The following is a 23,575-nucleotide window of genomic DNA, read 5'->3' as shown; positions in this document are numbered from 1 at the left end:
TATGTTTCTATGACCACGAGCTTGGTGGTAGGTTTGAGGTGCTGGTTTCGAATACTCTTCCTCAGATGGCCTGAAGGCTGCACTGGCGCATTGGAGGTGATGTTGAATCTCTGCATCAATGTCTGCCTTTGTTGATAAGAGGCTCCCAAGGTATGGGAAATGGTCCATGTTGTCGAGGGCCGCGCCGTGAATCTTGATGACTGGGGGTCAGTGCTGTGCGGCGAGGACATGCTGTTGGAGGACCTTTGTCTTACGGATGTTAAGCGTAAGGCCTATGCTTTCATATGCCTCGGTGAAAACATTGACGATATCCTGGAGTTCAGCTTCAGAATGTGCGCACACGCAGGCGTCGTACTTCCTGATTGCAGTGAGAGAGCTTGTGATTGGTGGCAGGTATTAAATTTAATTGGATATCTAAGGAAACCATATAGGGGGCACTTGTAAAATTTATGATTTTGATGCCCCCCCCAAAAAATCTAAGAAAACCAATAAAAGAAATCCTGGAAAAAAATTGTGACATCATTACAAAGTAACCAATCACAAACATTGGCTTCACCCATCCTTCATTAGCATAGGGCTGTGGGGATGCCTATTTAATCCGCTCTCGTAGCGGGTTCGGCTTATTTCTGTGTCTGAAATTAAGTTTGAGGATGCCTTGAAAAGGTGAAGAAAGGAGGTGCCAATAAATCCCTGAATAAAGCGCCAACCGAGGGCGGCAAGAAACGGAGAAAATCTAGGAAGGAGAGTTATTCTATCTATATCTACAAAATGATATAGCAGGTTCACCCCGATACCGGAATCTCTTCGAACATCATGAACTCCTTTGTGAGCGATATTTTTGAGCGCATCGCGGGTGAGGCTTCCCGCCTGGCTCATTACAATAAGCGGCATACAATCAGTTCCCGGGAGATCCAGACCGCCGGGCGTTTGTTGTTGCCCGGGGAGCTGGCCAAACACGCCGTGTCTGAAGGGACAAAGGCGGTGACCAAATACACTAACTCCAAGTAACTCCTTCACGGACAAACAGCACAACGGCTCTTTTAAGAGCCACCCACGGTCTCTCTGAAAAAGCTACACCCGCGTCTCTGGATTTGTTTCCTAGTGGTGTCTTTAATATTAGATGTCTTTCTACAACTTGCTTCGTATCTCATTTGTAGTAAGGCGATTCTCAGAAATGCAGTTTCTGGTAGAATTTAACACTGACCCTGTTCTCACACGTTTATATTTCCCAAAATGTGGTCAGTTAGAGCCGATTTAAGGGGATGGGTCAGTTTTGAGTCATTTGCTTAAAATGCAGATGTTTATTTATTATTGGGGAATATCATTAATCATAAACTCTTAATATCACTGTTCGACTTATTGTACCAGGATTATCGGCTCCAGTTTAGCTTCCGCTGCAACGCCACTGAATGGAAATCAATCCATAATCTGATTTTTTTAGAAAGATGAAGCCGGGCTGTGTCCGTTTACTGACTGCTGCCGTTGCGTCTTTTATTTCGCCGGTTACAGATTTTGAAAGCGAACAGAATAAACACGAATTCAGACCGGACTGTAAACCTGTTATTGAAATGTGAAATTGAGAAGTTGTAATTTCGTTGACTCAAGCCGTATAATTTACTGAAGGCGTTGTTGGTCTTGAAAATAAATTGGCGGGCTTTTCAAATTTAAGAATTCGTTTGGGGTTTGACAATTTAGTGCCGTTACTTTCAGCCCTTTTCTCATTGCGGCCTCTTGATTGGGCTGTACATATCACCAGAGGGTGATTGCCCAATGAGAATCAGGACAGAGGGACCAATCACAAGCGCCTCCACCGCATTCCTCCTGACGGTATAAGAACGGCCAGTGCCGGAACAATTCTTTATTGTTTGTGTAAGTGTTTGTGAGATTGTGGAAATGTCGGGAAGAGGAAAAGGTGCTTCTCGGCCTTTTGGCCAAGATCATGCGTAACTGACCTGACAGGGAGTAACCATGACCCCAACGTGGTTCTCCCTGGATCAGGAAGGTGATTCTATGCTTTTTGGAAATAGGAGGTGGGTGGGGTGGATTGACCCATCCACCTCCATGGCACGAACCTGGTATTGCAGTACTTCCAGAAACGGTGCAGTGGCTCTAGGCCTTTTGGCTAAGGGCATTGGCGCAGAGTGATCCTTGATGTGTGCAAGGTGACCTCTGGCGTTTGTGATTTGACAAAGAATTGGAAAGATTGGCAACAAATATAAAAAAAATGGTGCTGGGAAAGTTCGGGCCAAGGCCAAGTCTTGCTCATCCTGAGCCGGACTGCAGTTCCCGGTGGGCCGTGTTCACAGGCTCCTGCGAAAGAGGAACTATGCTGAGCGTGTGGGTGCCGGAGCCCCGGTCTATGCTCGAATACCTGACCGATGAAATCCTGCAATTGGCCGGCAACGCGGCCCGTGACAACAAGAAGACCCGCATCATTCCCAGGCACCTGCAGTTGGCCGTCCGCAACGACGAGGAGCTCAACAAACTGCTGGGAGGAGTGACCATCGCTCGGGGCGGGATGTTGCCTAATATCCAGGCTGTGCTGCTGCCCAAGAAAACCAGCGCCGTGAGCTCCAAAACAAAATGAAGCAGCGAAACTTTAATCTAATAACCCAAAGGCTCTTTTCAGGGCTGCCCACAGTATCGGTGAAAGGAGTTGTGTTGCAAAGGGGATGGAGTGTAAAAGCAGGGAAGTCTTGCTACAGTCATATAGGGTATTGGTGAGGCTACACCTGGAATACTGCGTACACTTTTGGTTTCCATATTTACGCAGAATAAACTTGCTTTGGATTCTGGAGATGAAGGGGTTGATTTATGAGGAAAGGTTGAGTAGGTTGGGCCTCTGCTCATTGGAATTCAGAAGAATGAGAGATAATCTTATCAAAACGTATAAGATTATGAGGGGGCTTGACAAGGTGGATGCAGAGAGGATGTTTCCACTGATGGGGGACACATGAGGGCATGATCTTAGAATAAGGGGCCACCCATTTAAAACATGAGAAATTTCTTTTCTCAGGGTTGCATATCTGGAATTTGCTGCCTCTGAGCTGTGGACGTTGGGACAGTGAATAAATTTAAGGCAGAAATAGACAGTTTCGTAAACGATAAAGTGATGAGGGGTTATGGAGAGTGGGCAGGGAGGTGGAGCTGAGTTCATGATCAGATCAGCCATGATCTTATTGAATGGCAGAGCAGGCTCGAGGGGCTGTATGGCCTACTCCTGTTCCTATTTCTTAGGTTACCATCTGAAGGGCCCAGAGCTATGTGCACAGCTTTGGACCTGATGAATTCATTTAGTACTGAAGGAGCCTGATTTGATTCTGGTCTGTTTCAGATTCAGATCATTTGAATGTTGGTTTCGTTCTGCCTCACCCTGTCCCACTAGGCTCCCACTTGCATTCTTCGGACACAGCTGTGTTACCCTGGTCCTATCAATTCGGTAATTGTCTCCACAGCACAAGGGTGACTGCCCTGGGGAATTTGCGGTTAGAGTCAGAGCGACGAAGATGGGTTGGGTGTCCTGTTCACCGATTTCACTTTATTTGCGTGATAGGGCATCTAATGGCCCAATGTTTATAAACAACAGTCATGAGAACAGAGTTGGATCCAGTAATTCCTTCCAATCATAACTGGAATGTTTATTATTAATAATCATCCCAGGGCTGGGACTAATATCCTTGCGAGTGGGTTTGTGAGTAATGTTGGGGAGGGTTGAAACTAGCTTAGCAGGGGGATGGGAAGCTGAGAATAGATTCAGAAGGGAGAAAAGCAGAGCTAGGGTTGGAAGACAGAATAGTAGTAAGAAAGTTTGGAAGGCAGAGGTTGGAAAATAGACAAAAAAGGAGTTTGTCTGCTTCATGGTATATACCTAATGGTATCCACCCTTCAAGATTTAGTTTGGAACCTGGAATTTTAGGTCCTTCATTGAAACGCCTGTGAACTTTTTGACGAGGAAGCAAGTCATCCTCGATTGGAGGGACTGCCTATGATGATGATGAAATGCAACGAATATAGGGAATAACACAGATGAAACATAGAAAGTAGGTGCAGGAGTAGGCCACTCGGCCCTTCGAGCCTGCACTACCATTCAATAAGATCATGGCTGATCATTCAACTTCAGTACCCCATTCCTGCTTTCTCTCCATACCCTTTGATCCCTTTGGCCGGAAGGGCCATATCTAACTCCCTCCTGAATATATCTAACGAACTGGCGTCAACAACTTTCTGTGGTAGAAAATTCCACAGGTTAACCACTCTCTGAGTGAAGAAGTTTCTCCTCAACTCGGTCCTAAATGGCTTACCCCTTATTCTTAGACTGTGACCCCTGGTTCTGGAACTCCCCAGCATTAGGAACGTTCTTCCTGCCTCTAACCTGTCCAATCCCATCAGAATTTTATAGGTTTCCATGAGATCCCCTCTCATTCTTCTAAACTCCAGTGGATACAAGCCCAGTTGATCCAGTCTCCCCTCTTATGTCAGTCCTGCCATCCCAGGAATCAATTTAGTGAACCTTCGCTGTCGTCCCTCAACAGCAAGAACATCCTTCCTCAGATTTGGGGACCAAAACTGAACACAATGTTCCAGGTGTGGCCTCACCAAGGCCCAGTACAACTGCAGTAAGATCTCCCTGCTCCTATACTCAAATCCTCTAACTATGAATGCCAACATGCCATTTGCCGCCTTCACCGCCTGCTGTACCTGCATGCCAAACTTCACTGACTGATGTACCATGACACCCAGGTCTCATTGCACCTCCCCTTTTCCTAATCTGTCACCATTCAGATAATAGTCTGGCTTCCTGTTTTTGTCACCAAAGTGGATAACCTCACATTTATCCTTATTTGCCCACTCACCTAACCTGTCCATGTCACCCTGCAATCTCTTAGCATCCTCCTCACAGCTCACACCGCCACCCAGCTCAGTGTCATCTGCAAACTTGAAGATATTACATTCAATTCCTTCATCTAAATTGTTGATGTATATTGTTAATAGTTGGGGTCCCAGCACTGAACCCTGCGGCACCCCACTGGTCACTGCCTGCCATACTGAAAAGGACCCGTTTATTCCGACTCTCTGCTTCCTGTCTGCCAACTAGTTCTCTATCCACGCCAATACATTACCCGCAATACCATGTGCTTTAATTTTGCACACTAATCTCTTGTGTGGGACCTTGTCAAAAACCTTCTGAAAGTCCAAATACACCACACCCACTGGTTCTCCCTTGTCCACTCTACTAGTTACATCCTCAAAAAATTCCAGAAGATTTGTCAAGCATGATTTCCCTTTCACAAATCCATGCTGACTTGGACCGATCCTGTCACCGCTTTCCAAATGCGCTGCTATTTCATCTTTAATAATTGATTCCAACATTTTCCCCACCACCGATATCAGGCTAACCGGTCTATAATTCCCCGTTTTCTCTCTCCCTCCTTTTTTAAGCATTAGCAACCCTCCAGTCCATAGGAATTGATCCAGAGTCAATAGAATGTTGGAAAATGAATACGAATGTATCCACTATATCTCGGGCCACTTCCTTAAGTACTCTGGGATGCAGCCTATCAGGCCCTGGGGATTTATTGGCCTTCAATCCATCAATTTTCCTAACACAATTTCCTTCTTTTCACTACACTCTCAAACCCCTAGTATTTCTGGAAGGTTATTTGTGTCTTCCTTAGTGAACAGATGCAAAGTATTTGTTCAACTGGTCTGCCATTTCTTTATTCCCCATTATAAATTCACCTGATTCTGTCTGCAAAGCACCTATGTTGGTCTTCACTAATCTTTTTCTCTTCACATATCTATAGAAGCTTTTGCAGTCAGTGTTTATGTTCCCTGCAAGCTTCCTCTCATACTTTATTTTCCCCCTCCTAATGAGCTGAGGGTACAGATAGACACGTGGAAGTATGATATCTTAGCGATTACAGAAACATGACTTAAAGAGAAAGAAAGACGTGCATTTATATAGCCAACGAAGTACTTTTGGAGTATAGTCACTGTTGTAATGTGGGAAACGTGGTAGCCAAGTTGCCGCACAGTAAACTCCCACAAACAGCAATGTGATAATGATCAGATAATCTCTATTGTTAATTGAGGGATAAATATTGGCCAGGACACTGGGGGTAACTCTTGTTCGAAATAATGCTATTGGGATAATTTACCGGAGTGACTATTTGTCCTAACTCTCGCTTCTGTGCATGCGTCTTCACATGCGCAGAAGAGAGAGTCAGGACAAATATTCACTGACTGCACCCCTCCCCCAAGTGCAATTTCCACTAACCCTTTTCTGCGCATGTGTCCTTCACTCCCTCTCCCCCCATCCCCGACTCCGGATCGGCAACCGGCCCTGAACACCACGTTACCTCCAATGTCGACTGAGCCTCCGATCATCCTCTGATCCATCAGCAGCCACAAGGCCCAAGCAGCCCCGAACCTCTGATCAGGCAGCAGTTCCTTTCTCAGCAGCAGTTTGAATGAAGAGTGCAGGCAGTGGGGAGAGAGAGAAGTGCATTGGCCAGGTGCAGTTCATTTCTCAATCAGTGCCAGTTTGAGTGAAGAGTCAAGAGGCACTGTAAAGTGCTTTGTGAGGAGAGAGACAGGGTGGAGAGAGGGAGGGAGCTGGGGGGAGGGGGGAGCAGAGAGAGAGCCTGGGGGGGGGGGAGGGAGGGGAGAGACGGAACTCAGGAAAGACAGATCACATTCTTCCAACCCCTTGGTTGTGTGCGTGTATTACCAAGGGTGGATAAAATCAGAAGTCATGACACTTTCACTATTCACTTCATACCCGATAAACCTCTGAACAATCCACACACATTGCCCCATCTATGGGGGGGGGGGGGGGGTGGGTGGGGGCGGTAAGGTCATGCACTTGCGCTTGGGTGATGGACTTTGGCTGTGGGAGGCAGCACACGTGCTGGCGTAAGGGACTTCAGCTGGGGGAGGGATGCACTTGCACTGGGGTAAGGGACTTCGGCTGGAACTTGTTGGCTTTTGGGGAGATCTATCCTCTGGTTTCTGAAGTTAAAATGGATCAAATTACAAATTGGATAGTCAGTGAGAACGTGGGATGGGCAGTTCCAGTTACACATTCCAGAGGAACTTCAGATTGTGGCTTATCCTCCAAGAGGACGAATCAGCAATAGGTCATGTGATAATGGAAAGCCAATCAGAGAAATGGCTGCCTTTCAGTTAGTACAAATAAACGCACCCATCTTTTATGTCCACCTGAGAAGGCAGACAGGGCTATATAAATCTCATCCAAAAGACGGCAACTCCACCAGTGCAGCACTCCCTCAGCACTGCACTGGATTGTCAGCCTAGATTTATGTGCACAAGTTCCTGGAATAGGATTTGAACCCACAACCTTCTGACTCAGAGGCGAAAGATGATGCTCAATTCAAGCTTGAGGAACAGCACCTCTTCTTTTGTTTAGGCACTTTACAGCCTTCTGGACTCAACATCGAGTTCAACAATTTCAGAGTATAACCTCTATCCATCTTTTGCTTCCTTTCCCCCACCCCCCCCCCCCCCCGCCCGAGCTTATGTTTTTTCTCTTTTTGACTCCAATGGCAGTTGGTCATTATTCCACCATTCACACCCTATCTTGACTAATCTTTTTCTAACTCCGGCCCATTGTCCCTTTCATCTCTCTAATCTCTCCTGTCTTCCACCCTATCACAGACTTTCCCTTTTGTTCTTTCTTCCCCCTGCCCCCCACCCCCCACTTTCAGTGCTGTTTAAGAATGTGTTATTTTCGAACATTCGCCAGTTCTGATGAAGGGTCGGCGACCTGTAACGCTAACTTTTTAAAAAATCTCAATGGCTGCTGCCTGACCCGATGAGATTTCCAGCATTTTTTGTTTTTATTTCAGATTCCAGCATCCGCAGTATATTGCATTTGTTGTAGTAAAGGTTTTAAATTGGGGGAAGGCCAAATTTACTAGGCTGAGACGTGATTAGGCAAAAGTGCACTGGAAACAACGACTTGAACGTAAATCAGTGTCAGAGCAGCATTCAAGAGGGAGATACAATGGGTGCAGGGTAAACATGTTCTCACAAAGAAAACGGGTGGAACTGCCAAATTTAGAGCCCCCTGGATGACAAGGTCCATATTGGGTAAAGTTGGGCTAAAAACGGAAGTTTATATTCTACATAGAGAGCTCCATACTGCAGAAAGCTTACAAGTGTATAAAAAATGTAGGGGCGAAATCAAAAAGGAAATTATGAAAGCGAAGAGAGGGCATGAAAAAATATTGGTAAGTAAAATCAAAGAAAACCAAATTTGACAAGGTGCCACATAAAAGGTTACTGCACAAGATAATAGTTCACGGGGTTGGGGGTAATATATTAGCATGGATAGAGGATTGGCTAACTAACAGAGAACATAGAGTTGGGATAAATGGTTCATTCTCTTGTTGGCAACCAGTAATTAGTGGGGTGCCACAGGGATCAGTGCTGAGACCCCAACTATTTACAATCTATATTAACGACTTGGAAGAAGGGACTTGTTATGTATGTAACCCTGTAAATACCATGTCTAAACACCAGAGGGCTTATCCCTTGGAGTCCCAAGGGATCCCACAATCCATGGGGAACACCTGTATATAAGGAAGCCTCATAGGTTGGAGAGGCACTCTGAGATCTGTAATAAAGGACTGGTCACACCTTACTTTGAGCTTGCAGTATCTAGTCTGACTCTTTATTCAAGACATAACAGGACTGAGTGTAACGTAGCCAAGTTTGCTGATGATACAAAGATGGGAGGAAAAGCAATGTGTGAGGAGGACACAAAAAATCAGCAAAAGGACATAGACAGGCTAAGTGAGTGGGCAAAAATTTGGCAAACGTAGTATAATGTTGGAAAGTGTGAGGTCATGCACTTTGTCAGAAAAAAAATCAAAGAGAAAGTTATTATTTAAATGGAGAAAGATTGCAAGTGCGGCCGTACAGCGGGACCTAGGGGTACTTGTGCATGAAACACAGGAGGATAGTACACAGGTACAGCAAGTGATCAGGAAGGCCAATGGTATCTTGGCCTTTATTGCAAAGGGGATGGAGTATAAAAGCAGAGAAGTCTTGCTACAGCTATATAAGGTATTGGTGAGGCCACACCTGGAATACTGCATGCAGTTTTGGTTTCCATATTTACGAAAGGATATACTTGCTTCGGAGGCCGTTCAGAGCAACATAGAACCATAGAAAATAGGTGCAGCCCTTCGAGCCTGCACCACCATTCAATATGATCATGGCTGATCATGCAACTTCAGTACCCCATTCCTGCTTTCTCTCCATACCCCTTGATCCCTTTAGCCGTAAGGGCCACATCTAACTCCCTTTTGAATATATCTAACGAACTAGCCTCAACAACTTTCTGTGGTAGAGAATTCCACAGGTTCACAATTCTCTGAGTGAAGAAGTTTCTCCTCATCTCAGTCCTAAATAGCTTGGCCCTTATCCTTAGACTGTGACCCCTTGTTCTGGACTTCCCCAACATTGGGAACATTCTTCCTGCATCTAACCTGTCCAATCCCATCAGAATTTTATATTTTTCTATGAGATCCTCTCTCATTTTTCGAAATTCCAGTGAATATAAGCCTAGTCGATCCAGTCTTTCTTCATATGTCAGTCCTGCCATCCCAGGAATCAGTCTGGTGAAGCTTTGCTGCACTCCTTAATTGTAAGAATGTCCTTCCTCAGATTAGGAGACCAAAAACTGTACACAATATTCAAGGTGTGGCCTCACCAAGGCCCTGTACAACTGCAGTAAGACCTCCCTGCTCCTATACTCAAATCCTTTCGCTGTGAAGGCCAACATGCCATTTGCATTCTAGGTTGATTCCGTGGATGAGGGGGTTGACTTATGAGGAAAGGTTGAGTAGGTTGGGCCTCTACTCATTGGAATTCAGAAGAATGAGAGGTGATCTTATTGAAACGTGTAAGATTATGAGGGGCTTGACAAGGTGGATGCAGAGAGGATGTTTCCACTGATGTGGGGAAGACTAGAACTAGGGGTCATGATCTTACAATAAGGGGCTGCCCATTTAAAACAGAGATGAGGAGAAATTTCTTCTCTCAGAAGGTTGTAAATCTGTGGAATTCGCTGCCTCAGAGAGCTGTGGAAGATGGGACATTGAATAAATTTAAGGCAGAAATAGATAGTTTCTTAAATGATAAGGGGATAAGGCGTTATGGGGAACGAGCCGGAAAGTGGAGCTCAGTCCATGATCAAATCAGCCATGATCTTATTGAATGGCGGAGCAGGCTCGACTCCTGTTCCTATTTCTTATGTTCTTATGTAAGTACATCAAGAGCAAACGGAAAACTAAGGAAAGAGTAGGGCCTATTAGGGATCAAAATGGTGGTATGGTACTTAATGAATACTTGGGCTGTCTTCCCAAACGAGGGGGCCGATGCCAACATTGAAGTTAAGGAAGGAGAGAGTAAAATATTGGATGGGTTAAACATAGTAAGAGAGGAAGTATTAAGAGGTTTAGCAGCATCTTTGAAAACAGATATGTTAGCGGGATCATCAAATGAGGCCATATGGGTAGAATTGAAAAATAAAAAAGGGGCGATCACACTGCTGAGCATGTATTTATAGACCCCCAAACAGTGGGAGAGAGATAGAGGAGCAAATATGTCGGCAAATTGCTGTGAAATCCAAACACCATAGGGCAGTAATAGTAGGGGATTTTAACTATCCTAATATTAATTGGGACAAATTTAGTGTAAAGGGTATAGAGGGTGCAGAATTCTTAAAATGCATTCAAGAGAACATTTTTAGTCAGTATGAGCCCAACATGAGAGGGGGCGGTTTTGGATTTAGTTTTGGGGAATGAAGCTGGGGAGGTTGAAGAGGTATTAGTGGGAGAGCACTTGGGTGTCAGTGACCATAATTCAAGTTAGTTATGGATAAGGACAAGGATAGACCTGGAGTAAAAGCCCCAAATTGGGGAAAAGCTAACAGTGCTAAGTTGAGGAGTGATTAGGCTACAGTGGACTGGAAACAGCAACTTGTGGGCAAATCAGTGCAGGAACAGTGGGAGGCATTCAAGGAGGAGATCTGGAAGGCTCAGGCCAAACATGTGTCCTTAAAGAAAAAGGGTGGGAATAACAATTCTAGAGCACTTTGGATGTCTTGGGACTTACAGGGGAGGATAAAGAAAAAATGAAAAGCTATGTCATATACTGACGGCTAAATATTATAGAATCTTTGGAGGAATATAGAAAGTTAAGAAGTAAAATTAAAAAGGATATTAGGAATGCTAAGAGAGAGCATGAAAAATTCTAGTAAAATTAAGGAAAACACAAAGATGTTCTACAAATATATTGAGCAAGAGGGTAATTAAAGAAAGGGTAGGGTCTATTAGAGACCACGAGGGTAATCTTTGTGTGGAGGCGGAAGATGATGATATGGTTCTTAATGAATAATTTGCATCTGTTTTCACAAATGAAAGGGGTAATGCAGATATTGCTATCAAGGAGTGTTAAATTCTGGATGAAATAAACATAGTGAGAGAGGAGGTATATAGGGGTTTAGCAGCTTTGAAAGTAGCTAAGTCCACAGGCCTGGGTGAAATGCATCCTAGGCTGTTGAGCGAAGTAAAAGAGGAAATAGCAGAGGCCTTGACCATCATTTTCCAGTCCTTTTTGTATTTGGGCATGGTGCTGGAGGAATGATAATGTGGTGCCCTTGTTTAAGAAGGGAGAAAGGGATAGGCCAAGTAATTACAGGCCTGTCAGCCTAACCTCAATTGGAAATCTTTTGAAAAAAATCCTGAAAGACAGGATAAATCTGCATTTGGAAAAGCAAGGATTAATTAGGGATAGTCAGCACGGATTTGTTAAGGAGGTTAAAAAAGGGTGGAAGGGCAATATTGGTTAAAGAAACAATTGCAGCTGCTGGGCATGTATTTTATACCCCCAAACAGTCCGAGGGAGATAGAAGAGCAAATTTGTAAGCAAATTTCTGACAAGTGCAAAAACAACAGGACAGTGCTAGGGGTGATTATCCTAATATTAACTGGGATATAATGTAAAAGGTAAAGCAGGCACAGAATTCCTACATTGCGTTCAGGAAAACTTTTCTGGCCAGAATGCAGCAAGCCCAACAAGTGGGTCAGCGGGGGTGGGGGCAGTTCTGGATTTAGTTTTCGAGAATGTAAGTGGGCAGGTGGAAGGAGCATCAGTAGAAGAGCATTTTTGTGGTAGTGATCATAATTCAATTAGTTTTAACATAGTTATGGATCAGGAGAAAAATAAAACAGGAGTAAAGGTTTTAAATTGGGGGAAGGCCAAATTTACTAGGCTGAGAAGTGATTTAGCAAAAGTGGACTGGAAACCGTTACTTGAAGGTAAATCAGTGTTAGAGCAGTGGGAGGCATTCAAGAGGGAGATAGGGTACAGGGCAAACATGTTCCCACAAAGAAAAAGTGAGAAACTGCCAAAGTTAGAGTTCCCTGGAAGACAAGGTGCATACTGGGTAAGATAGGGGAAAAAAGGGAAGTTTATATCTGACATCGAGAGTTCAATACTGCAGAAAGCTTAGAAGAGTATAGAAAATGTAGGGGTGAAATCAAAAAGGAAATTGGAAAACAAAGAAAGGGCATGAAAAAATACTGGTAAGTAAAATCAAAGAAAACCAAAGATGTTTTATAAGTACATAAAGAGCAAGAGGATAACTAAGGAAAGAGTAGGGCCTATTAGGGACCGAAATGGCACTAAGGTACTTAATGAATACTTTGCGACTGTCTTCCTAAAAGGGGGCTGATGCTGGTGTTGAAGTTAAGGAGGAAGAGAGTGAAATATTGGATGAGTTAAACATAGTAAGAGAAGAAGTATTAAGGGGTTTAGCATCTTTGAAAGTAGATAAATCACCAGGACCAGATGAAATATATCCTAGGCTATTAAAAGAAGCAAGGGAGAAAATTGCAGAGGCTTCGACCATCATTTTCCAATCCTCCCTGGCTACAGCAGTGCTGCCACATGTTTGGAGAACTAATAACATTGCACCATTGTTTAAAAAGGGAGGAAGGGATAAACCGAGTAATTACAAACCAGTTAGTTTAATCTCGGTGGTAAGCAAATTATTGGAATCAATTCTGAAGGAGAGTATAAACCTTCATTTAGAAAGATGCAGATTAATCAAGGACAGTCAGCATGGATTAGTTATGGGAAGGTCATTTCTGACTAAATTGTTTGAATTTTTTGAGGAGGTAATAAGGAGGGCCAATGAGGACAGTGCATTTGATGTCGTTTACATGGATTTTAGCAAAGCTTTTTACATGGTCCCACATGGCAGGCTGATCCAAAAAGTAAAAGCCCATGGGATTCAAGGGAGAATGGCAAATTGGATCCAAAATTGGCTCAGTGGCAGGAAACAAAGGGTAATGCTTGATGGGCATTTTTGCAACTGGAAGGCTGTTTCCAGTGGGGTTCCACAGGGCTCAGTACTCAGTCCCTTGCTTTTTGTAGTATAGATTAACGACTTGGACTTAAATGTAGGGGGCTGTAGTTTGCAAATGATACAAAAATTGGCCATGTGGTTGACAGTGAGGAGGAAAGCTTTAGACTGCAGGAAGATATTGATGGATTGGTCAGTTGGGCAGAAAAGAGGAAAATGGAACTCAATCTGGAGAATTGTGAGGTAATACATTTGGGGAAATGCAACAAAGCAAGGGAATACACAATAAATGGGAGGATGCTGAGGAGTGGAGGAACAGAGAGACCTTGGAATGTATGTCCGCAGATCATTAAAGGTAGCAGGACAGGGCTTATGGTAGTTAAAAAGGCATACAGAATGCTTTGCTTTATTAGCTGAGACATAAACTATAACTGTACAGGGTATTGGTTAGGCCACACCTAGAGTAGAGCATACAGTTTTGGTCTCCGTCTATAAGGAAGGATATACTTGCATTGGAGGCAGTTCAGAGAAGGTGCACTAGGTTGATTCCGGAGATGAGGGTGTTGACTTATGAAGATAAGTTGAGTAGGTTGGGCCTATACTCATTGGAGTTCAGAAGAATGAGAGGTGATCTTATTGAAACATATAAGATAATGAGGGGGCTCAGCAAGGTGGATGCGGAGAGGATATTTCCATTCATAGGGGAAACTAAAACTAGGGGGCATAGTCTCAGAATAAGGGGCCGCCCATTTAAACTGAGATGAGGAGGAATTTCTTTCCTCAGAGGGTTGTAAATCTGTGGAATTCTTTGCCCCAGAGAGCTGCGGAGGCTGGGTCATTGAATATATGGACGCATTTATTTGTACTGCCAAAATGGCCAACATGCTCCACCCTTTGTTTCTGATTGGTCCCCTTGGAGGATAAGCCACACCCTGAGGTTTTACAGCAATGTGTCACTGGAACGGCCCATCCCAATTTCAGATTGACTTTGAAAATTGTAACTTTGACTTCCTGAAGCAACAGAGGACAGAGCTCCCCAGAAAACAGCAAGGGCCAGCCAAAGCCCCGTACCTCAGTCCAAGTACAACCCTCCCCCAGCCAAAGTGCCTTACCCCAGTCTAATTGCATGCCTTCCCCAGTCGAAGTGCCTTACCCCAGTCCAAGTACTTCCCTCCCCCAGTCAAAGTGCCTTACCTCAATCCAATTGCATGCCTCCCCCAGCAGGTGCCTTACCCCAGTCCATGTACACCTCCCCCAGCCGAAGTGCCTTAGCCCAGACTAACTGCATGCCTCCCCTAGCTGAAGTGCCTTACCCCAGTCCAAGTACATCCCTCCCCCAGCCAAAGTGCTTTACACCAGTCCAAGAACAACCCACTTCCAGCCAAAGTGCCTTACCCAAGTCTGTGCATGCCTCCCCCAGCCGAAGTACCTTACCCCAGTCCAAATTAATGCCACCCCAGCCGAAGTGCCTTATCCCAGTCCAACTTCATGCCTCCCCCAGTCGAAGTGCCTTATCCCAGTCCAATTACATCCCTCCCCCAGGCGAAGTGCCTTACCCCAGTCCAAGTGCATGCCTCCCCCAGCCGAAGTGCCTTACCCCAGCCCAAGGGCATCCCCCCCCATAGATGGGACATTGTGTACGGATTGTTAACAGGTTTATTGGGTATGAAGTGAATAGAGACAGTGTCGTGACTTCTGAATATCATCCAGTCCAACGACGTCCCTTGTAGGGGGTCGAAGGAACATGATCCGTCTTCCCTGAGTTCCCCCTCTCTCGTCCGCGCAACACCGCTCTCCCCCCCACCTGTGCCTCTCTCTCTTCCCCTCCCCCCCACCCACAGCCTCTCTCTCCCCCAAGCCTTTCTCTCTCTCCACCCAGTCTCTCTCTCTCGCTTTCTCCCCAGTCTCTCTCTCTACCTGTCTCTTTCAATCGCTCCCCCCAGCCTCTCGCTTTTCCCCCCAGCCTCTCTCTTTGCCCCCCAGCCTCTCTCTCTTCTCCCTCCAAGCCTCTCTCTCTCCCAGCCTCAGGTTTGGTCACCTTACTTAAGGAAGGATATACTAGCCTTGGAGGGGGTACAGGGATGATTCACTAGGCTTGTCTTAATAGCCAGAGATACATTTCATCCAGGCCTAGGGATTTATCCACTTTCAAAGGTGCTACACCTCTTAATACTTCCTCTCTCACTATGTTTATTTCATCTAATATTTCACACTCCTCCTCCCTGACTACAATGTCTGCATCGCTCCTCTCTTTTGTGAAAACATATGCAAAGTATTCATTAAGAAACATACCCACATCTTCTGCCTCCACACACAGATTACCTTAATGGTCTCTAATAGGTCCTACTCTTTCTTCAGCACACCGGCTTTTAAATTACTCTATTGTCCGCATGCAGAAATATGTAAGGGAGACAGAATGTGAAGAACCTGCTAGTTACATGCAGTTTTCTCTCCCCAAACGAGCAGTGAACGTTCCTGGTTTACTTCCAGTCTCGCCCTGCTTGCTGTTATTGGACAGTGAGCAGTGGAAACCGATCCAGACAGTAAGGATGTGAGGAGTTATACAAAGACCATTTATTGCAGGTGCCAGGTGATAAGTGTGAATGACACATTTTAAACAGAAGCTATTAGTTTCAGTTGGACGGTTGGTCTCATGGGAGTGGAAAATAGAAATCAGACCGGTGTAAATATCCCTACTCCATGGGATAGTCCCATTCATGCAGCAGTGCAGGGGCTGGGTTGTGTCTGAATGTCCCCAAATTGCTGTAAGTCTGCCCAACACACCTGATATGCAGAGGCTCAATGCTGCAGTGGAATCAGATTCTGACACTGCATCGCTGGCTTTCCTTTGCGGTTCTTGATAATGAGGGTGAGAGAGGGAAATAGAGAGAGAGAGAGAGAGAGAGAGGGAAGACAGAGGCAGCAAGAGACAGAGAGACAGACAGGGGAAGAGAGACACGCAGATAGAGAGCGAGAAAGAAGGTCAAAGGGAGATAGAGGACAAAGAGAGGACAATGGAGTGAACAGAGAGGGAAAGTGTGGAAAAATAAGAGAGGGACAGTAAGAGAAAGAGGGACATGAGAGAGAGAGAGAGAGCAGGGATCTGAGAGACTCACACACACAAGGAGACAGAGGGAGAGAATGATAGAGAGTAAGATAGTGGGACAGAGAGATGTCACTGTTGTAATGTAGGAAATGCAGCTGTCAAATTTTGCACAGCAAACTCCTGCAAACTAATGAAATAAATGACCAGATAAGCTGTTGTTTTAGTAATGTTCGTTGAGCAATAAATATTGGTCCAGGACATCGGCGGAGAATTCCCCCTTGCTCTTCTTTGAAATAATGACGATGGGATCTTTTGCGTTTACCTGAGAGGACAGATGGTTTATTTTCTCATCTGAACTGGTTATGTACCAGAAAACATGTGTTTGGGTGAAGAGAACAGTAGCTGGGGCCTATTAAAGGATGGAAATCAAGTGCCACAGTTGTAAGAGGAGGAAGAAGTTCATCATAGGCAGTCCCTCAGAATCGAGGAGGACTTGCTTCCACTCTTAAAATGAGGTCTTTTGTGGCTGAACAAATACGAGAACCACAGACTCTGTCACAGGTGGGGCAGATAGTCGTTGAGGGAAGGCGTGGGTGGGACAGGTTTGTCGCACGCTCTTTCCGCCTGCACTTGTTTTCTGCATGCTCTCAGCGATGAGACTCGAGGTGCTCAGCGCCCTCCCGGATGTACTTCCTCCACTTAGGGTGGCCTGTGGCCAGGGACTCCCAAGTGTCAGTGGGGATGTTACACTTTATCAGGGAGGCTTTGAGGGTGTCCTGGTAATGTTTCCTCTGCCTACCTTTGGCTCGATTGCCGTGAAGGAGTTCCGAGTAGAACGCTTGCTTTGGGAGTGTTGTGTCAGGCATGTGAACAATGTGGCCTGCCAAGCGGAGCTGATCAAATGTGGTCAGTGCTTCAATGCTGGGGATGTTGGCCTGGCCGAGGACGCGGATGTTGGTGCATCTGTCCTCTCGGGATTTGTAGGATCTTGCGAAGACATCGTTGATGGTATCTCTCCAGTGACTTGAGATGTCTTCTCCGCATGGTCCATGTCTCTGAGCCATACAGGAGAGCGGGTACTACTACAGCCCTGTAGACCATGAGCTTGGTGGCAGTTTTCAGTGTCTAGTCTTCAAACACTCTTTTCCTCAGGCGGCCGAAGGCTGCATTGGCGCGGTGTTGAATCTCGTCGTCAATGGCTGCTCTTGTTGATAGTAGGCTCCCGAGGTATGGGAAATAGTCCACATTGTCCAGGGTCGCACTGTGGATTTTGATGACTCGGGGGCAATGCTGTGGGCGAGGACAGGCTGGTGGAGGACCTTTGTCTTACGGATGTTTAACATAAGGCCCATGCTTTCGTACGCCTCAGTAAATACATTGACTATGTCTTGGAGTTCAGCCTCTGTATGTGCGCGGATGCAGGCATCGTCCGCGTACTGTAGCTCAACGACAGAGGTTGAGGTGGTCTTTGTCATGTATTCAAACAGCATTGTAACCCATGTATAATCTGACCTAAGTTGTACACTGTGAGAACAATGACCACTAGGTGGGAGACACTCCTAACCTGGACCTTCAGGTATGAAAGGGGAAGCTCCACCCACCTTCATCACTTGAGTGCGAAGGAATAAAGGACAGGTCACAGACTGACCTTCTCTCAAGCATGGACCTCGTGTGCATTTATACTGTATAGTAAGGACGTATCAATGGCGATGAGAAACTGGGATTTAAACCACGCGAGCATGGCCACTAGCAGAACAGACGAGAGGTACTGTGTTAAGGAATGGTTGGGACAGAGATTCAACATTGTTAAAGCAGCACACAGTTCTCCAGGCAGACAAGGGCAGTCGCGCATGCCCCAACATGTAGTCGAACCCAGAGGGGGAGTTCGACAGAGACAATGGCAAGTTGAACGGCGATTCACTCCATTGCAAGGGACAATGCGGCCAGTAATGGGGCCATCAACACCTGTTAATGGCGCACTCAAGGACAGTCATAGGGGCAGTCAGGGACGATCGACTGGCAAGGGACCTTTTGTTTCCAACAGCAGCTCATGTTGGAGGCATGGAGGCACACACTCAGCCGGAGTTTGCAGAGATGAGCAAAATACCTGCAGAAATTGCAGAAATGAACGCTGGGGGAAATCGCTGGAAGCTGAAGTTCAGCGAGTTCATGTGGAGCACGTATGCAGTTCATACACCAGGACGCCACCGATAATGATGAAAGTGCTCCTCAATGGCATCCCAGTATCAATGCAGCTAGACACGGGGGCCAGCATGTCCCTGATGGGTATCAAACAGTTCGAAAAGTTGTGGGCGTACAAGGCCAGGAAGCCAAAATTATCACCGATTGACGCACAGCTACGGACTTACACAAAGCAGATCATTCCGGTGCTAGGCAGCGCCACGGTAGTCATGACCCACAAAGATTCGGAAAACAGGTTGCCACTCTGGATTGTCCCAGCGGACGGTCCCGCACTACTGGGGAGGAGTTGGCTTGCTGTCATGAACTAGAAATGGGGCGATGTCAATACAATTTCCTCTGTGGAGCGAGTAATCATGCTCACAGATCCTGGACAAATTTGATTCATTATTTCAACCCAGCATCGGCACTTTCATGGAGGCCAAGGTAGTGATTCACATAAACCCGGACACCAGGCCAGTACACCACAAGGCCAGAGCGGTGCCGTACATGATGCGGGAAAAGATAGAAGGCAAATTGGACCGCCTGTTGAGGGAAGGCATCATCTCGCGAGTCGAGTTCAGTGACTGGGCGAGCCCGATCGTGCCGGTGCTCAAGGCGGATGGGTCGGTCAGGATATGTGGTGATTACAAGGCCACCATCAATTGGGTGGGTGTCATTCCAAGACCAGTACCCGCTATCCGGTGGCAAACTTTTCTCAAAATTGGATCTGACCTCAGCTTACATGACCCAGGAGCTGGCGAGTGAGTCGAAGAAGCTGACCACCATCACGACACACAAGAGTTTGTTTGAGTACAACAGATGTCCGTTCGGGATTCGCTCGGCCGCTGCGATCTTCCAACTAAATATGGAAAGCCTTCTCAAGTCGATTCCAGGGATGGTGGTTTTTCAGGACGACATCCTCATCACGGGTTACGATACTGAAGAACACTTCCACAACCTGGAGGAGGTGCTACGCAGACTGGACTGGGTAGGGCTGCGACTGAAAAAGGCGAAGTGCGTCTTCCTAGCTCCAGAGGTACAATTCCTGGGGATGAGGGTAGCAGCAGACGGGATCAGCCCTACTGCGTCCAAGATGGAAGCGATCCAGAGAGCACCCAGACCCCGTAACACGACGGAGCTGCGTTCGTTCCTGGGGCTCCTGAACTATTTTGGTAACTTTCTTCCCAAATTGAGCACGCTGCTAGAGCCGCTACACATGCTCCTACGCAAAGGTCGCGAATGGGTCTGGGGGGACAGCCAGGAAAGGGCTTTTAATAGAGCACGCAATTTGTTATGTTCCAACACTCTGTTAGCATTATACGACCCATGTAAGAAACTTGTGTTAACGTGCGATGCATCGTCCTATGGTGTCGGGTGTGTGTTGCAGCATGTCAACGTCAAGGGTCAGTTACAGCCGGTAGCTTATGCCTCCAGGAGTCTGTCCCAGGCAGAAAGGGGTTACGGGATGGTAGAAAAGGAGGCGTCGCATGTGTATATGCGGTAAAGAAAATGCACCAGTACCTGTTTGGCAGGAAATTTGAGCTGGAGACAGATCACAAACCCCTATCGTCCCTTTTGGCCGACAACAAGGCCATAAATGCAAACGCATCGGCCCGCATACAGAGGTGGGCACTCACGTTAGCCGCCTATGACTATACAATTCGGCACAGACCGGGCACCGAAAACTGCGCCGATGCACTCAGCAGGCTCCCACTAGCCATCACTGAGGGGGCTACCGAGCATGCTGCTGAGATGGTCATGGCTGTTGAAGCTTTCGGAAGCGAAGGCTCACCCGTGACAGCCCGTCAGATTAAAGTCTGGACAAATAGAGACCTGCTATTGTCTCTAGTCAAGAAATGTGTCCTGAATGGGGACTGGGCAGCCACATACAGGGCATGCCCTGAGGAATTTAAACCATTTCACAGGCGCAGGGATGAACTCTCGATTCAGGCCGATTGCCTACTATGGGAAAAACGCGTAGTCATGCGTTCATCAGAGAATTTCACAATGAGCACCCGGGCATTGTCATGATGAAGACAATTGCCAGGTCACACGTTTGGTGGCCAGGGATAGATGCAGATCTGGAACTTTGTGTTCACAGGTGCAACATGTGTGCCCAGCTGGGCAATGCGCCCAGGGAAGCCCCCCCTTAGCCCCTGGCCATGGCCCGCCAAGCTTTGGTCACGCATCCATGTGGATTACGCAGGTCCTTTCATGGGAAAAATGTTTTTGGTTATAGTAGACGCCTACTCCAAATGGATCGAGTGTGACATTTTAAATTCAAGCACACCCTCTGCCACGGTAGAAAGTCTACGGGCAATGTTCGCCGCCCACGGTCTACCGGACGTCTTGGTCAGCGACAATGGCCCGTGCTTCACAAACACCGAATTCCAGGACTTCATGGCAGGCAATGGAATTAACCATGTCAGAATGGCACCATTCAAGCCGGCCTCAAACGGCCAGGCAGAACGAGCAGTGCAGATAATCAAACAGGGGATGCTCAGAATCCAAGGGGATTCCCTACAAAAGCGCTTATCACACCTCCTGTTGGCCTATAGATCCCGACCACACTCACTCACAGGGGTTCCACCCGCAGAGCTGCTAATGAAAAGGACGCGCAAAACCCGGCTATCCCTTATACACCCCACCATGAAAGAAATTGTCGAGAGCAGGCGCCAGACACAATATGACTACCATGATAGGAATGCGAGGGCGGGATGTATTGATGTAAATGATCCTGTTTTTGTCCTCAACTATGCTGCAGGGCCCAAATGGCTCGCAGGCACTGTGATTGCCAAAGAGGGAAATAGGATTCTGGTAGTTAAACTTACCAATGGACAAATCTGCTGCAAACACGTGGATCAAACAAAAAGGAGGTTCAGCAACCCCATAGAAGAAGCAGAGGAAGAACACGATGTAGAGTTCACTCCACCACAGGTGACCACACACCGGAACCAAAGGGAGGAGAGCCCAATCACTGTGGGCAGTCTGGATAGGCCTGAGGCACCGCAAACAGCAGACACTCAGGCCAGCGCCCAACAACTGGAGCCCCAACTCAGGCACTCTACAAGAGAGCGTAAACCACCAGAGAGACTCAACCTGTAATCCCAATAAGACTTTGGGGGGGAGGTGATGTCATGTATTCAACCAGCAATATAACCCATGTATAATCTGACCTAAGTTGTACACTGTGAGAACAATGACCACTAGGTGGGAGACACTCCTAACCTGGACTTTCAGATATAAAAGGGGAAGCTCCACCCATCTTCATCATTTGTGTGCTAAGGAATAAAGGACAAGTCACAGACTGACCTTCTCTCAAGCATGGGCCTCGTGTGCATTTATACTGTATAGTAAGGACGTATCAGTCTTCGACCTAGCCTGGAGACAGTGAAGGTTGAACAGGTTCCCACTGGTTCTGTACTTTACTTCCACTCTAGCAGGGAGCTTGTCGATTGTGAGGTGGAGCATGGCAACAAGGAAGATTGAGAAGAGGGTTGGGGCGATGACGCAGCCCTGTTTGACACCGGTCCGGATGTGGATTGGGTCTGTAATGGACCCGTTGTTAAGGATCACCGCCTGCTCGTCGTCATAGAGCAGGCGGAGGATAGTGATGAACCTTTGGGGGCATCCAAAGCGGAGGAGGATGCTCCATAGACTCTCACGGTTGACAGTGTCAAATGCCTCTGTAAGGTCGAAGAAGGCCATATATAAGCGCTGGCGCTGTTCCCTGCATCTTTCCTGCAACTGTTGTGCTGCAAAAATCATGTCCGTTGTGCCCCGTAGGGGATGGAATCCGCACTGTGACTCTGGGAGGAGCACCTCGGCCACAGGGAGAAGATGGCTAAGGAGGATTCTAGCGATGACTTTCCCAGTGGCTGATAGCAGGGAGATTCCTCTGTAGTTGCCGCAGTCAGACTTGTCCCCTTTTTTAAAGATGGTCACCATCATTGCATCTCTGAGATCTCCCGGCATGCTCTCCTCCCTCCAGAGAAGAGGTCATGTATTCGTGCCAACAGTGCCTCTCCACCATACTTCAATTAGTATATCACTAACAAGACAGTTTCACAGAAGCATTAAAAATTGACACCGAGCCAGGTAAGGAGATATTTGGACAGATGACCAAAAGTTGGTCAAAGAGATCAGTTTTAAGAAGGAGAGAGGGACGGGTAGAGGTTTGGGGAGAGGTTTAGTGAGAGAATTGCAGAGCTTGGGGTCTAGGCGGCTGAAGGTACGGATGCCGATGGTGGAACTGTGCAAGAAGCCAGAATTGGAGGAGGGTGGAAATCTCTGAGGGCTGGAAGAATTCCCCCACTACACTTTGCGTGGCTCCATTCACATGTCATCCACTTGTTGAAATTTGGGCACCGGTCGCTCTGCTCCTTCAGTCTGTGGCTGTTGCCCATCGAGCCACAATCCAGCAACAGGCAAGCTACCCCTCATGAGAGGCTGGTGGCATGTTGGCCATATTTATAGGGTGGACAGAAGTCAGGGTTCAGGGGTTGGAACTATATCTCCCCACAATGCAACGCGGTTTAGGCGGCAATATGAATGCAATACTCCCAAAACAACCTTTCCTTGATTTGTTAACAAGTACACAGAAAATGAACAGGCAAACATCCACTTTTCTGACTGGGGGGTGAAATTATCAAATAAATGAGTTTGATCTTTTAATTAGAAGGCTCATTTAATTAATTCATGGGATGTGAGCAACACTGGCAAGACCAGCATCTATTGCCCATCCCTAATCGTCCTTGATTAGAGCCCGATAATCCAGGCCGACACTTTCCGATGCCAGTACTGAGGTAGATCCGCACTCTTGGAGGTGCTGTCTTTTGGATGAGATATTAAACCGAGGACCCCTCTTCCCTATCAGGTGGACATTTTGCAAAATTACAGAATTTACAGCACAGAAACCTGTCATTTGGCCCAATAGGTCAATGCCGGTG

General features: G+C 46.6%; 1 non-coding gene and 1 pseudogene across 1 annotated transcript; both read left to right on the top strand.

Moving 5' to 3' along the window:
- The first annotated feature begins 1,893 nt into the window (after positions 1 to 1,893).
- Positions 1,894 to 23,575, top strand: part of LOC139272666 (uncharacterized) — a 45,525-nt pseudogene continuing 23,843 nt past the window's right edge.
- Positions 1,912 to 2,109, top strand: LOC139274344 (U2 spliceosomal RNA). The gene has a single exon (XR_011595447.1). It is a non-coding gene; the product is annotated as a U2 spliceosomal RNA (small nuclear RNA).

Source organism: Pristiophorus japonicus, chromosome 9 (assembly GCF_044704955.1).
Source record: "Pristiophorus japonicus isolate sPriJap1 chromosome 9, sPriJap1.hap1, whole genome shotgun sequence".
Classification (NCBI taxonomy): Eukaryota; Metazoa; Chordata; class Chondrichthyes; family Pristiophoridae; genus Pristiophorus; species Pristiophorus japonicus.
The sequence above is the reverse complement of the archived record's forward strand: the minus strand, read 5'-3'. Positions and strand labels throughout refer to the sequence as shown.